Below are 13,556 nucleotides of genomic sequence, written 5' to 3' on the forward strand. Positions count from 1 at the left end.
TATATATACATATATACTGTATATATATATATATATATATATATATATATATATATATATATATATATATATATATATATATATATATATATATATACACATATATAATTCCCCTTACGGGAGACCTTAAGGTTGTGAAAAAGTTTGTGTATCGTCATTATCAGCAAAGTTGTACTAGTCAGGACACCCCATATTAGGTTGGTCTGCCATTAGCGATCACACAAAAATTTCCCACCATCACCAATCCCCACTGGCCAGCGTGTTGGCGAAAACTGGCCAAAACCCAGACATGAAATGACAGGTGAGGCCTTTGTCCTACAGTACACTAGAAACAGATACATTAGTTGTTATGTGTGTAGTATATCGAGATCTAAATTCAGGAGAGTAGCATCATCTGCATATGCAAATAGATTGCTTTCTAGGACAACCCACATAAAAAAATAATAATTTGGCAGTGACTGAAAATGGGCGGTAATCAGCAGACTATAGCTACCTCAAACACATTCCTAATTCTACAACATGTATAATATATCTTTGTGTAATACCAACTGTCGTACCAGTTTCTCGGATCAGGGTTCGATTTTCCTCTCGACCAGAAGCTATAAAGTTGATTCCTCCTTGTGTCTCTGATCCCAGGGTATAGAGAGAATCCAGATATTAAGGTAGTATAATCTATGGCTTATTTGAATGAGAAAAACACGTCTAAACGTGCAAAATTTATCATTTCATATATATATATATATATATATATATATATATATATATATATATATATATATATATATACATATATATGTGTGTGTGTGTGTATATATATATACATATATAATTATATATATATATACATATATATGTGTGTGTGCGTTCGTGTGCTAAAATCACAAAAGCTAAAAGCTAATTAAGTACTATATATATATATATATATATATATATATATATATATATATATACATATACATATATACATATACATATATATATACATATACATATATATATACATATATATATATATATATATACATATACATATACATATACATATATATATATATACATATATATATACATATATATATACATATATATATACATACATATATATACATATATATATACATATATATATATACATACATATATATATACATACATATATATATACATATATATATATATATATATATATATATATATATATATATATATATATATCAAATAAGCCATATATATTAATACATTAAAGTCTGGTTTCTCTTAACGACCTCGGGATCAGAGCCCCAGGCGAAATCACTCAAAAGACTATAGTATCAGACCGGCCGGGATTTGAACCCTGGTCCAGGATATCTGTATGCCAGTGACCATGCCACTCAGCCACGAAGAAAGATAAAAGTCAATGACAATTCTTCTGTACATATACCTGTCAAATTCAGGTTTTCTGTACTTAGAATTAAAATCAACCCATCTTTCAAAGTCGCAGACTCAACAATTCCCTTAACAAAACATTTTCAGCATCAATCGAATCTTGTTTCCTTTTAAATGGCTTTAGAGGCAAGTCGGTGATAAATGCTTGCAAATTTGAGTAGATCAATAAAACGATCTTTTCACCTTTTCTAACTTTCTGCTCAAAGTGGAATGACAATTTGAAGCCCATTTTGGAATGCATTGGTATTCCATATTTCTCCTCACAGAGAGACTAAGAATGTTTTGGAGCTCTGACAGAAAAGCATTCAACTTTCCTACTGATGATAAAAGACACCTTGGAGTTGAACAAAAAGTTGGCAGAGTTTTGAAGACTATTTCAGATTCTGGAGCCTGTTAGGGATTTCAAAAAGGTCTTCATGTTTACTAAATTAAAAATAAGCTTGATTTAGGAACTCTATATTGTTGGGTCAGCGGGGCTCCCCGCTAGCACGGCAGGGATCTCCCCTCCCTGCTGGGCCGTCGGGGTCCCCTCCCGGCTCCCACTGAGCCGGGCAGGGGATGCTCCCCCTGGTGCGACGGGGCTCCCCGCTCCCGATGGTGAAGGGGGTTCCCCCGTTCCCCCTGGTGAAGGGGGGTTCCCCCGTTCCCGCTGGTGAGCGGGGTCCTCGTTCCTGCTGCCGCGGTGGGGGGGGGATTTCCGGATCCCGCAGGCAGTGGAGGGCAGGGTCCCCCCTCCCGATGGGAAGGGGGTTTCCCCCGTTCCCACTGCCACGGGAGGGGGGGGTTTACAACGCTACCTGCCACAGGGGGGGGGGGCTACAACGCTTCTGCTGGCCCGGGGGGCACGCCCGCTCCCGCTAGCGCGGGGCCTTGCCCGCTCCCGCTGACGCGCAGGGCTCTCCCGGTCCCGCTGGCGCGGGGGGCTCCCGCTGGCGCGGGGGGCTCTCCCGCTCCCGCTGGCGCGGGGGCTCTCCCGCTCCCGCTGGCGCGGGGGGCTCTCCCGCTCCCGCTGGCGCGGGGGGCTCTCCCGCTCCCGCTGGCGCGGGGGGCTCTCCCGCTCCCGCTGGCGCGGGGGGCTCTCCCGCTCCCGCTGGCGCGGGGGGCTCTCCCGCTCCCGCTGGCGCGGGGGGCTCTCCCGCTCCCGCTGGCGCGGGGGGCTCTCCCGCTCCCGCTGGCGCGGGGGGCTCTCCCGCTCCCGCTGGCGCGGGGGGCTCTCCCGCTCCCGCTGGCGCGGGGGGCTCTCCCGCTCCCGCTGGCGCGGGGGGCTCTCCCGCTCCCGCTGGCGCGGGGGCTCTCCCGCTCCCGCTGGCGCGGGGGGCTCTCCCGCTCCCGCTGGCGCGGGGGGCTCTCCCGCTCCCGCTGGCGCGGGGGGCTCTCCCGCTCCCGCTGGCGCGGGGGGCTCTCCCGCTCCCGCTGGTACGGGGGGCTCTCTCCCTCTCCCACTGGTTCGGGGGGGGGGGGCCTCACCCCCTCCCGCTGACCAGTATAGTGATAAAAATTGGCCAAACCCCAGACATGAATTGATATGTCTGAGGCCTTTGTCCTGTCTCACAAGTGTGAAGAGTACCAATAAGAAGGATATGCCTTTCGTATTTTTTCCCGCTCACTCCATGTCAGAGAGAAGTTTTTCATGCAAACACCAAGATCAAATGTAATTGTGTAATCTTGTTCTACTTCGGATGATGCTTCTTGACCGCATCTAAAACATTCTTGAATTGTTTTGAGGTCCGTAATTGCTCCATTAATCACTGGATGATATCCAATAGTTGCGGTACAGTTTTGAGTATTACCAGTATTAGACACAAATCCTGATATAGCAGGATGAATTGACCCATAAAGTGCATGTGACAAGCAATTATCTGGAAAAAATCAGAATCTTGTAAATCTATAGCTTTGAAGCTGTAATGTTCAGAACGGTTTGAGGGCTCTATGAGGGTTGATTCTTCTGACCGTTTTCTCTGATAGTATGGTGCAAACTCTTAAACTGGACTTTTGATTCTTCTCTGCTTTTTCTTCGGTTAGGTATCAGGAATTGGCTGAAATACGAGGGACTAATATCAGGGCATCACCTTTACAGAATCCAAATTCTTGCATGTAGATTCCAACTGAGCTTTGAACTGATCCAGTTCCATAAACATCAGACACTAGCTGATCAAAGTTGTCCCAGTCGCCATGAAACTGTTCCTTCAAGCTGATCCTTACCCACCACATAACCATTAAAGCTTACTGAAACACTTTCAATCATTTATTTGCTAGGACAGTTTCTAATTAATATTAACTTCTAACTACATATGAACAAATACCTATATATATATATATATATATATATATATATATATATATATATATATATATATATATATATATATATATATATATAAATTAACGGCACTTTGTTGTTTACAATAAGTTTGGAATTTGTCAGGAGGAAAAAAATCATCACTTAATTATTTGGATTTATCAATTTGAAACGGATAAAAAAATTTGGTATCTATTTCAATATAACGTAAACTTTGTCTATAAGAAATGTCAACATAGGTTCAAGTGCAAGCGTATGTAACAAGGAAGTATCTATAATGCAATATGTTATTATAAATTAGTTATTTTGTTCTGAGAGGACTTCGTTTGCAAAGAGAAATTTGTTAAAATCAAGATATTTTTAGTTTTATCTGTGTACGTACATTTTGTATTACTTTCAAAATATATATACTATTGTAATTTTTGCTTTTTACATACGTTTCTTGGTACATTGTAATAGTCCCAACAAAACTTCGTGAAAGTCTGAATATTTTTGACCGGCCATATAAGGCTTAATGTAGATTTATGTGAGGCGGAGTTGAGCGTAGTGTGAAACGGGGTTTTTGGTCCCCTATGTGAGAACGGCCCCGAGTTGAGATTGGTCGCTATGTTCTTGACATAGCCCAAGACATAGGTTATCAGGAAATGTGAGATAAAACAAAAAGTTATCAGAAAACATCCTGTGGGGTGGTGGTCCTAGCTCCTGGAATAAAAGGATTACTAAATATTCTAAACACTATGCACACTGAGTCAATTGAACAATGGTGTCATATATTTATAAAAAAAAAAAATTATGAACAAGGAGTTTAATAAGCGTCAGGTTTTTCTCCATCAGTTCAGGAGGAAAGTAAGTACAAACATGTGAAAATTTTTCAAAATACTACCAACCTGAAGTGCTTAAATTTAATAACTTTCTTAGAAATAAGTTCTCCAAAAAATTTGGAAAAACTTTCTCCAATTTAATTCTTTTAATTCTTAGATGGGAGACTAACTGTTTCTAAATTTTTTTTTTCAATATTAGTTTCATCCTACAGCCAACATGAAATAACTCCACGTTGCATCTGGTCTTCATCTAGACATATAATGTATATTAGAGAAATCAGTAGGCTAATATCACCCAATATCAAACCAAAGCAAGGTAAAATCCACAGAAACCGTTATTTCTAAAATCACTACTGCTAGAAAGGCTATCATAAATAACCAGGGTAATTTATCTATCTATCTTTCTATCTAGGTGCCATGTCCTCTACGTGGGCTGTCAATTGCCTCCACCTGGTTGTCTCTAGCTATCTGTATAAATTGTCCAACTGCTACATTCTTATTTGCATCTTCCAGTAATCTGTCCAAAACCCAGGTTAATAAAAATAGAATAAAATAAACACATGTAACATAACAAAGAAACTATACAATAAAAACTGAAAATGCTAAGCTAAAAGGGGATAAGAATTGCTTACAATCTTGAAATTAAGTTCTTTGAAGCGCACCCACCCTTGTCCCATTGATACCATATTCTAGCTAGCTTTTGCGCATTAATTTACGAGCTCGGCCAAAATTACTTTTTATTTAATTACAATGTTAAATTTATTGAAATCCTTGGTGTCTTGTTCCTTAAAAATAGCTTGACTTATTTTTTTCCTGTCGTTTCACAAATCCCACTATGAAGACATAGCGCAACAGCTTCTCGTAACTGGATGTTTGCAATTTTAACACAAATGGATAACGTGGGGACGAGCTGGTAATCCTAGAGGTCATCTGTAACGTAACTGGTATGGAATGAACATCTTGCCCCTCCACTCTTCTTTGACTCTCCCTACTCTATCGTTCCTTATCACTCCCACCACCCTCAGATTCTCTCTCTCTCTCTCTCTCTCTCTCTCTCTCTCTCTCTCTCTCTCTCTCTCTCTCTCTCTCTCTCAATCTATCCTGCCATCCTCCTACCATAATAAATAATAAAAGGTAGCGTTGAGTTCATATCCCCTTTTACATAAGACACTCATTTCAAATTAAATATCATCTTGAGAAACATTAAGTTCCATTCTTTAGTGACACGATTTTTGTGAAGTGAATATTTATTTCGCTAAGAGTTAGAATTGTTGAAAGACAAACAGGCAAGAATAGGTAGGTAGTAGGTTGGCAAGGGCACCAGCCACCCGTTGACATACAGTACTACCGCTACACACTTATGGTGTCTTTCGACTGGCTATATAGTAGTACATTGGATCCTTCTCTCTGGTTACGGTTTATTTTCCATTTGCCTTCACACAGACACTGAATACACTGGTCTATTCTTTACATATTCTCCTGTCCTCATACATACACATGACTACACAGATTACCAAATAATTCTTCTTCACTCGAGGGGTTACTGCCCTGGGGTTTTACCATCATGATTTTCCAACTAGGGTTGTAGCTAAATAAGCAAGTAAGTAAGTAAGTAAGTAAGTAAGTAAGTAGATAATAAAATAACAAAATAACAAAAAAAATATATATATATTAAAATAATAATAAAAATAACAACAACAACAACAACAACAACAACAACAACAATAATAATAATAATAATAATAATAATAATAATAATAATTTGTTTCTGGAATGGTTACAAGATTTCTGGAGGTTTGAATAAATGGATACATTCCTGAAGTTTAGAAGGTAAGACGAACTAATTAGCCTACGTGGGTTACGTCCCGCCAGTTTAATAAATCCACCGAAATATCTTTAAATTCCAAATTATAAAAGGGCTCGGTGCACGGGCCAATTTTCACCTTGCCAAAACTCTCAAAACCTAAGTTTTGATCAAATTATTATTATTATTATTATTATTATTATTATTATTATTATTATTATTATCATTATTATTATTACCTACGCAAATGAGGTCATGTTTACACCTCTATTTGTTTGTCACCAACCTAACTCAAAAAGTTACGGGCGAATTTTGACCAACGTACTAAAAATATATTAAAAACTATGTATTAGTGCCAAATATCTCTCTCTCTCTCTCTCTCTCTCTCTCTCTCTCTCTCTCTCTCTCTCTCTCTCTCTCTCTCTCTCTCTCTCTCTCTCTTCTTAAGGCAGGTATAACTTATGTTTGGAGTTTTTTTTTATTACTATTTTACAACATTGAGCCTTAATTGAAACTACTATATCTTTCATCAGTGACTTGAACAAGACTAATGTCGAAATAATCTAATGAAGCTGTTAACGGAAGGCATTGTTTAGTTGTGACACTCCTATATAAATACACACACACACACACACACATATATATATATATATATATATATATATATATATATATATATATATATTGTGTGTGTGTATTCAGTATTTACAAAGGATATTCGAAACGTCAAATGATCATCTGACGAAAGATTTCCCCGAGTGTCTGCGTTCTTTTGATTCTTACTGTACATGGGTAGAGTACAAAACTGCAATGTCCCTATATAATTACCTATTAAGAAGGGGGGAAAAAGTGAATACTATAAGAAAAAGGCCCGCGTGGAACCAGCAGACATAAATTATATCGTCTCCTAAATGGTTTAAAGGGAAATACTAATTTCAAAAAGGCTACCAGAGGGATACAGTGACCAGGAACTAGCAAATAACGTTTTAGTTTTCTTTAAAAACAAAATAGAAAATATTACTAGGTCATTCACATTTACAAATATTCAAAATCAGATTAACGCTACACCCAATACACAAAATTAACGATATTCAATAATATAACACAAGATTATGTCACCAGTGTTATTAAGAGAGCAAAGAAAAACTGTGTTGTCGATCCAATGCCAATATCTGAAGTAACTTGAGAAAGAAACTTTTATAGTCTAGCTTATATAATTACGGGAATGTCTAGCTGATATAATTACGAGAATAGCTAATACAAGCATCGATGAGTATAAGTTTCTCAAATCTGAGAAAATGGATATAGTCGCACCGGTTCTGAAGTGCTCTAGATTAGCACGAATTTATAGACCTATTTCGAATCTATCCTTTATTTCAAAGGTGCTACAATACGTAATTCTTGAACAACTAATTAGTCATTTAGAAGAAATAAAAGCTTTGCCAGACAACCAATCTGCTTACATAAAATTATACTCTACAGAGACAGCCATCTGTTGTTATAAATGATATGCTGGAAATGATGGATGAAAACAAATGTGGTGTTCTAATATTATTTGATCTTGGTAATGCTTTTAATGATAAAGTTGTGCATGAACTGCTACCAAATTATCTATAGTCCATCGGTATTGAAGATCAAGCTTTTGAACACCTAAAAGACTACTTGATTGACAGATATTATTGAGTGCTAATTGGAAACTTATTTATCATATGAACCTTTAAACAGGGGGGTACTTCAGGGGAGTGTACTGGGCCCAATCTTATTCTTTATCTATACTATTAAGTCTCTCGAAAATACTACAAAGGCATGGAGTGAAGTTCAAACTACTTTCAGATGATACACAATTTTACTTCTCCATAAATGATATAGACAACACTACTGAAACTAAACGGAATTCTTGCCAGTGTTAGGGAATTGATGATAAACAACTAAAATTAAATTAAAATAAAACTGAGTTTAAGGTGGTTGGAAAGGAAAAACAGCGTAAGAAACTTGGGTGTTATTAAAATAAACATAAATAACAACTATGTCCCGATATCTAGTAAAGTTCGTGATCTAGGCGTATCTTTTGACTATAACTTGTCTCTCAATGCCCAAATAAATAATGTACTAAAAACTTAAGGTTATCATCTTAGAAACGTTACTTTTATAAAGAAGTACCTGGATGAACATTCTGTAAGGAAACTTGTGATAAAGTGTGTCATTACCAGCGATAATTGAGTTTAAAATATGTACAATAACCCATCGAGTTGTCAGAACTAGACATCCAAAATATCTAAGAGAATTGCTATACAGTGTGCAGCCAACAAATAATGTTGACACGAGAATACGGTAGTTACAGATGATTTCAAATTATTCGAGCCTACATGGGCTATATGTCTAATGTAGGGTCTAGAGGCTTTAAATATTAGGCCTGAGACTATACAATAAACTCCACTAGACATTCGAAAGACTGAGGATATTAAGGCTTTCAAGAGGAAACCGAAGACTTTCTTGTTCTCAAAGTGCTTCGATGGTGTGGATTTGACAATAAATGAGCAATATGCAGGGTGAACTGTAGGATGCTTTCGAGCAGACATGATAAAATGGCTGCGGTCATTAGAGATCTCGTGGGGTTCCTCTGCTGTATAGAACCAGAAAAACCGCACCTAAAGTAAAGTACATTTATATTAAAAATACATATATCGGACTGATGGTGCCTATGATATGAGTACTGTTTATCCAAATTATGTTTCCTTAACTGATATTAGGTTACAAGGAAGCAAGCGAGTAGGTACATAGTTCTACATAGTGGAAAAATGTATAGGTTGACAAAATCATTCATTCAAATAGACAAAGTCTTTGCAATTTTATTACAAAATGCAATATTTCAGTATATCCAATGGAATTCATCTTGAAAAAATAGCTATCTTAAATTTTTGGGTGACTGACTGATTAAAAAAATCCCAAAGGAAAATGTGTGCAAATATTGGTGCTTGTTTCAAGAAATGAAAGATGGTTATAGTTATCTGCTCAGTTAAAATTGGTGAAGGGTGGACCACTAACTTTGGTCAAATTTTGAAGGATGAAAATAATGAAGACTTGAAAGCTGCAAATGCTAAATAAATGAAGGGTATTGCGTTTAGAGAGATTAAACCAGTAAATAAGACAGTGAACGTTTAAAAGAGAAAATAAAAAATGGTGTACGGTGGAATACGGCAGCAACTTCAGATATAAAAGTTTTAAAACTGTTCAAGGCTTTATAGACACAAAACGATTAATTGTACAATTTTAAATAATAGCCAATAAATACTGAATTCCCGCAAAACATATTGAAACTAAAATTGTATTCAAAGTAACTATCAACAAACTTTTGAACAGTATAGTAAATATCAAACGGAAATTCAATTCTATAAAACGAAATGGGAAATGAATAAGACAAAATAAAAATCTAGAAAAACAAAGAGCAAAGTAAAATCCTATAAACAACAAAACTACCTATAGTCAAACCATTCCGTGGTGGCCGCTGAAAAGAGCTCTTTGCCAGAACTTTTCGTATCCGAACGTAAACACTTAGTTCATTTTTCCTTGAAGGAAGCTTTCTTTAGAGACAAGTCGAAAACCTTTGAAAACATCAATAAAGGCAGATTAAGAGATTAACACTAATACAGGGATAAGTATCCTATTTTCCCTCACCCTTTCTTTACAACTGTACTTGCTGGTATACGATCACCTTAAATAACAACATTATATATATATATATATATATATATATATATATATATATATATATATATATATATATATATATATATATGTATATATATATATATATATATATATATATATATATATATATATATATATATATAAACATATTTGTTGAAGTCGTCGAGAGCAGGATGATACTTTGTTTTTTTTATTGAAATTTAGGTTTTTCACATTCTTCTTGTGTGATCGTTCGATGAATTATTATTTCAGTAACATTAGGCTTCAAACGTGTGGATACATGCTTTAGTTACATCAGTGAAAGGGCCGCTCTTTATCTTCATTGTGAAATACTTGTGCACACTGTATACTTAAGTTTCCAGTCGTTTAAATTTGATAGCTTATGCAGTCTTTATCACTCTATTTTATACTCCAAGATCAACCATTCTGGGGATTAAATATGGCTCCCTGATCTTTGCCTGATAAATTTATCTTTTTGACCTTAAAGATTTCAAACTCGCCATCTTGCCAGAGTCTTACTACGACAATAGGATAAAATTGGCAAATAACCTGGGATTATAATTTCGGAAAAAAAATGGTTCCAATTATCATTATACAAATGAAACCTTACCTTATGAAATATATATGTTCGACAAGAATAACAGGAGATAGAGGAGAGAGAGAGAGAGAGAGAGAGAGAGAGAGAGAGAGAGAGAGAGAGAGAGAGAGAGAGAGAGAGAGAGAGAGAGAGAGACTGGATTTAACTTCTGGTTAATCGTAGCCACCTCTGGTTAATCCTGTGAGATTAGCCAAAAAGGAACGGCATCTGTCATAAAGCGGCTAGGCTTTGTCAGTTTCACTCAGTTTGGATGGATCTTGTCTAAGTACTGTGTTCTTTTTTTCCTTAAATTGGTCGAATTATTTTGATATGAGTACGCTGCATAGTGGGACAGAAATCGTCTCAGCGGCCACGACAGATTGGTTTTACTATAGTATCAGTCTCCCTCTTTTTTTTTTTTTTTTTTTTTTTTTGGAATGTTAACAACTCCTAACTTCGAATAAAGACATTCTTCTCGCAGAAAAAAAATTAGTGAAATGGCTGTAAAATATAGATACTGAAATACAATCAAATCCTCTCTCTCTCTCTCTCTCTCTCTCTCTCTCTCTCTCTCTCTCTCTCTCTCTCTCTCTCTCTCTCTCTCTCTCTCTCAATGCGTTGACTTACCAGGTATTTTATTCACTCTCTACGTCAACAGAAGTATGAGACAAGTCACTACCTATCTCCCCTTGTTGAGAAACAAACACTGTTCTGAGAGAGAGAGAGAGAGAGAGAAGGAGAGAGAGAGAGAGAGAGAGAGAGAGAGAGAGAGAGAGAGAGAGAGAGAGAGAGAAATTCATTTTGGTGGAAGGACACTCCAAAATCAAACCAGTGTTCTCTAGTCTTGGGTAGTGCCATAGCCTCTGTACCATGGTCTTCCACTGTCTTGGGTTATAGAGTTCTCTTGCTTGAGGGTAAACTCGGGCACACTATTCTATATTATTTCTCTTCCTCGTGTTTTGTTAAAGTTTTTATAGTTTATATAACAAATATTTATTTTAATGTTACTGTTCTTAAAATATTTTCTTTTTCCTTTTTCACTTTCCTCACTAGGCTAGTTTCCCTGTTGGAGCCACTGGGCTTTATAGCATTTTGCTTTTCCAACTTGGGTTGTAGCCTAGCAATTTATAATAATAATAATAATAATAATAATAATAATAATAATAATAATAATAATAATAATAATAATAATAATAAGGAATAGTCACAAAGCAGATAATGACACGGCCACAAGGAGCGGAGAGATCAATGTTTTGATCCGTCCCAGAGCAAACGACCTATGGGTACCTGACTTTATATTCCAGGTCATATAGGCCTTGTAGTTACCGTATCCAACAGGCTCACCTACACCTAAATTCTTCGCTGGCCATATTAATTAGATATTCCAAAGCCTGTGATTAATGATAAAGGAACTGCCGACCTCAAAAGGGAGGCTTCGTATCGTGTCCAATTCTCTCTCTCTCTCTCTCTCTCTCTCTCTCTCTCTCTCTCTCTCTCTCTCTCTCTCTCTCTCTCTCTCTCTAACACACACACACAATATATATATATATATATATATATATATATATATATATATATATATATATATATATATATTATATATATATATATATATATATATATATAGCATATAGTGAGCGTAAGTATGTATGAGACATTATAATGTCGTACATTCATCACTTGGCATTTATTTACCAAAATGCATTCCCATATGCTTTACTTTATTTCTCCATTTTTAAGTTCTATATATTTTTGCCAGTTGAAATGTACGAATTAACCTTTCAGGAAGTATCGTACCTTAAACACATAAGACGTCGGAACAGCCAAACAGTTACCGGAATTTACGTCCTACCTTGAAATTTCTCACTTCCTAATCAATAACCTCTCTGAAGAGTGAACTCATTCAATCAAATACCAGGTTATATTGGTCCTCGTTCATGTGCTCCGAAATTCGCTACCATCCTCCGTTTTCCATAAGTCCCTTTACCGAAAAGTAATTTCACTCCTTCAATTGGAGGATAAGGTTTGTTTTTCCAATATGCTCTTCTTCAGAGGCCTGTCTTTCCAGAAAGAGCAAGATTAGAGCATTTATCTGCCAGCTTGCTTGTCCAAAACGGCTCTGACATCAAGAAAATGGGAAAAAAAAACTCTCAGACCTTATGGAAATATTTCAGTTCCTTTATTCTGTTGACTTTGTCACCGACCTCTTTCCGTCCTTCTGTCCAAAAAAAGGGAAACCCCTTGGTTCTCACTTACTGTTTGCATTACCCCTCAACGGCTGTCACTCCGTGAAAACGGAACTGCGAGCGCCTATTGTACGACTCGTTCTGTGAACACTCGCGCTTCCGAGTCTGCCAGTCAAGAGAAATCATAATCCTATGGACCCTTTTGTTTGGTAGTTGTATCAACAAACATCGCTCACCAGTCTGACAACCATTGTGAGTGACCTCGGTTAAGGTTTTGTTTATTTATCAGAAGTGTCAACGTATTTGCATATGCAGTGTTATTGCATCTGTTTGTCCTTGGTACTGTAGCTTGTTATAATGAATCAGACGGTTCAAAATAAATTAATTTCGGAATTTTAGTTTAGAGGTAAAAAATTTAATTCTCTGTTAAAAGAACAACAGAAATTACCTAGCTGATAATGATACCTCATAAGAGACACCTATTGTATCAGTATATAGATAAAATAAAATAAAATTACCTGCAATACATTCCCCGTCTTCCTTAACAATTTGCATTTATCTATGCCTAGGGGAGAACAATTTCGTAATAGTAAGCATTTATCTATACCTAAAGAAAACAATTTACGTGTCAAGATAAACATACAGTATATACTTATCCAGAGACATGGTAATGTACAGAACGAATGTACAGGTATCTAATCTATCTGACCAACTAGTCACGGTAATTTTTTTTCAA

The sequence above is a fragment of the Palaemon carinicauda genome, chromosome 23 (genome assembly GCF_036898095.1).
Source record: "Palaemon carinicauda isolate YSFRI2023 chromosome 23, ASM3689809v2, whole genome shotgun sequence".
Taxonomy (NCBI): Eukaryota; Metazoa; Arthropoda; class Malacostraca; order Decapoda; family Palaemonidae; genus Palaemon; species Palaemon carinicauda.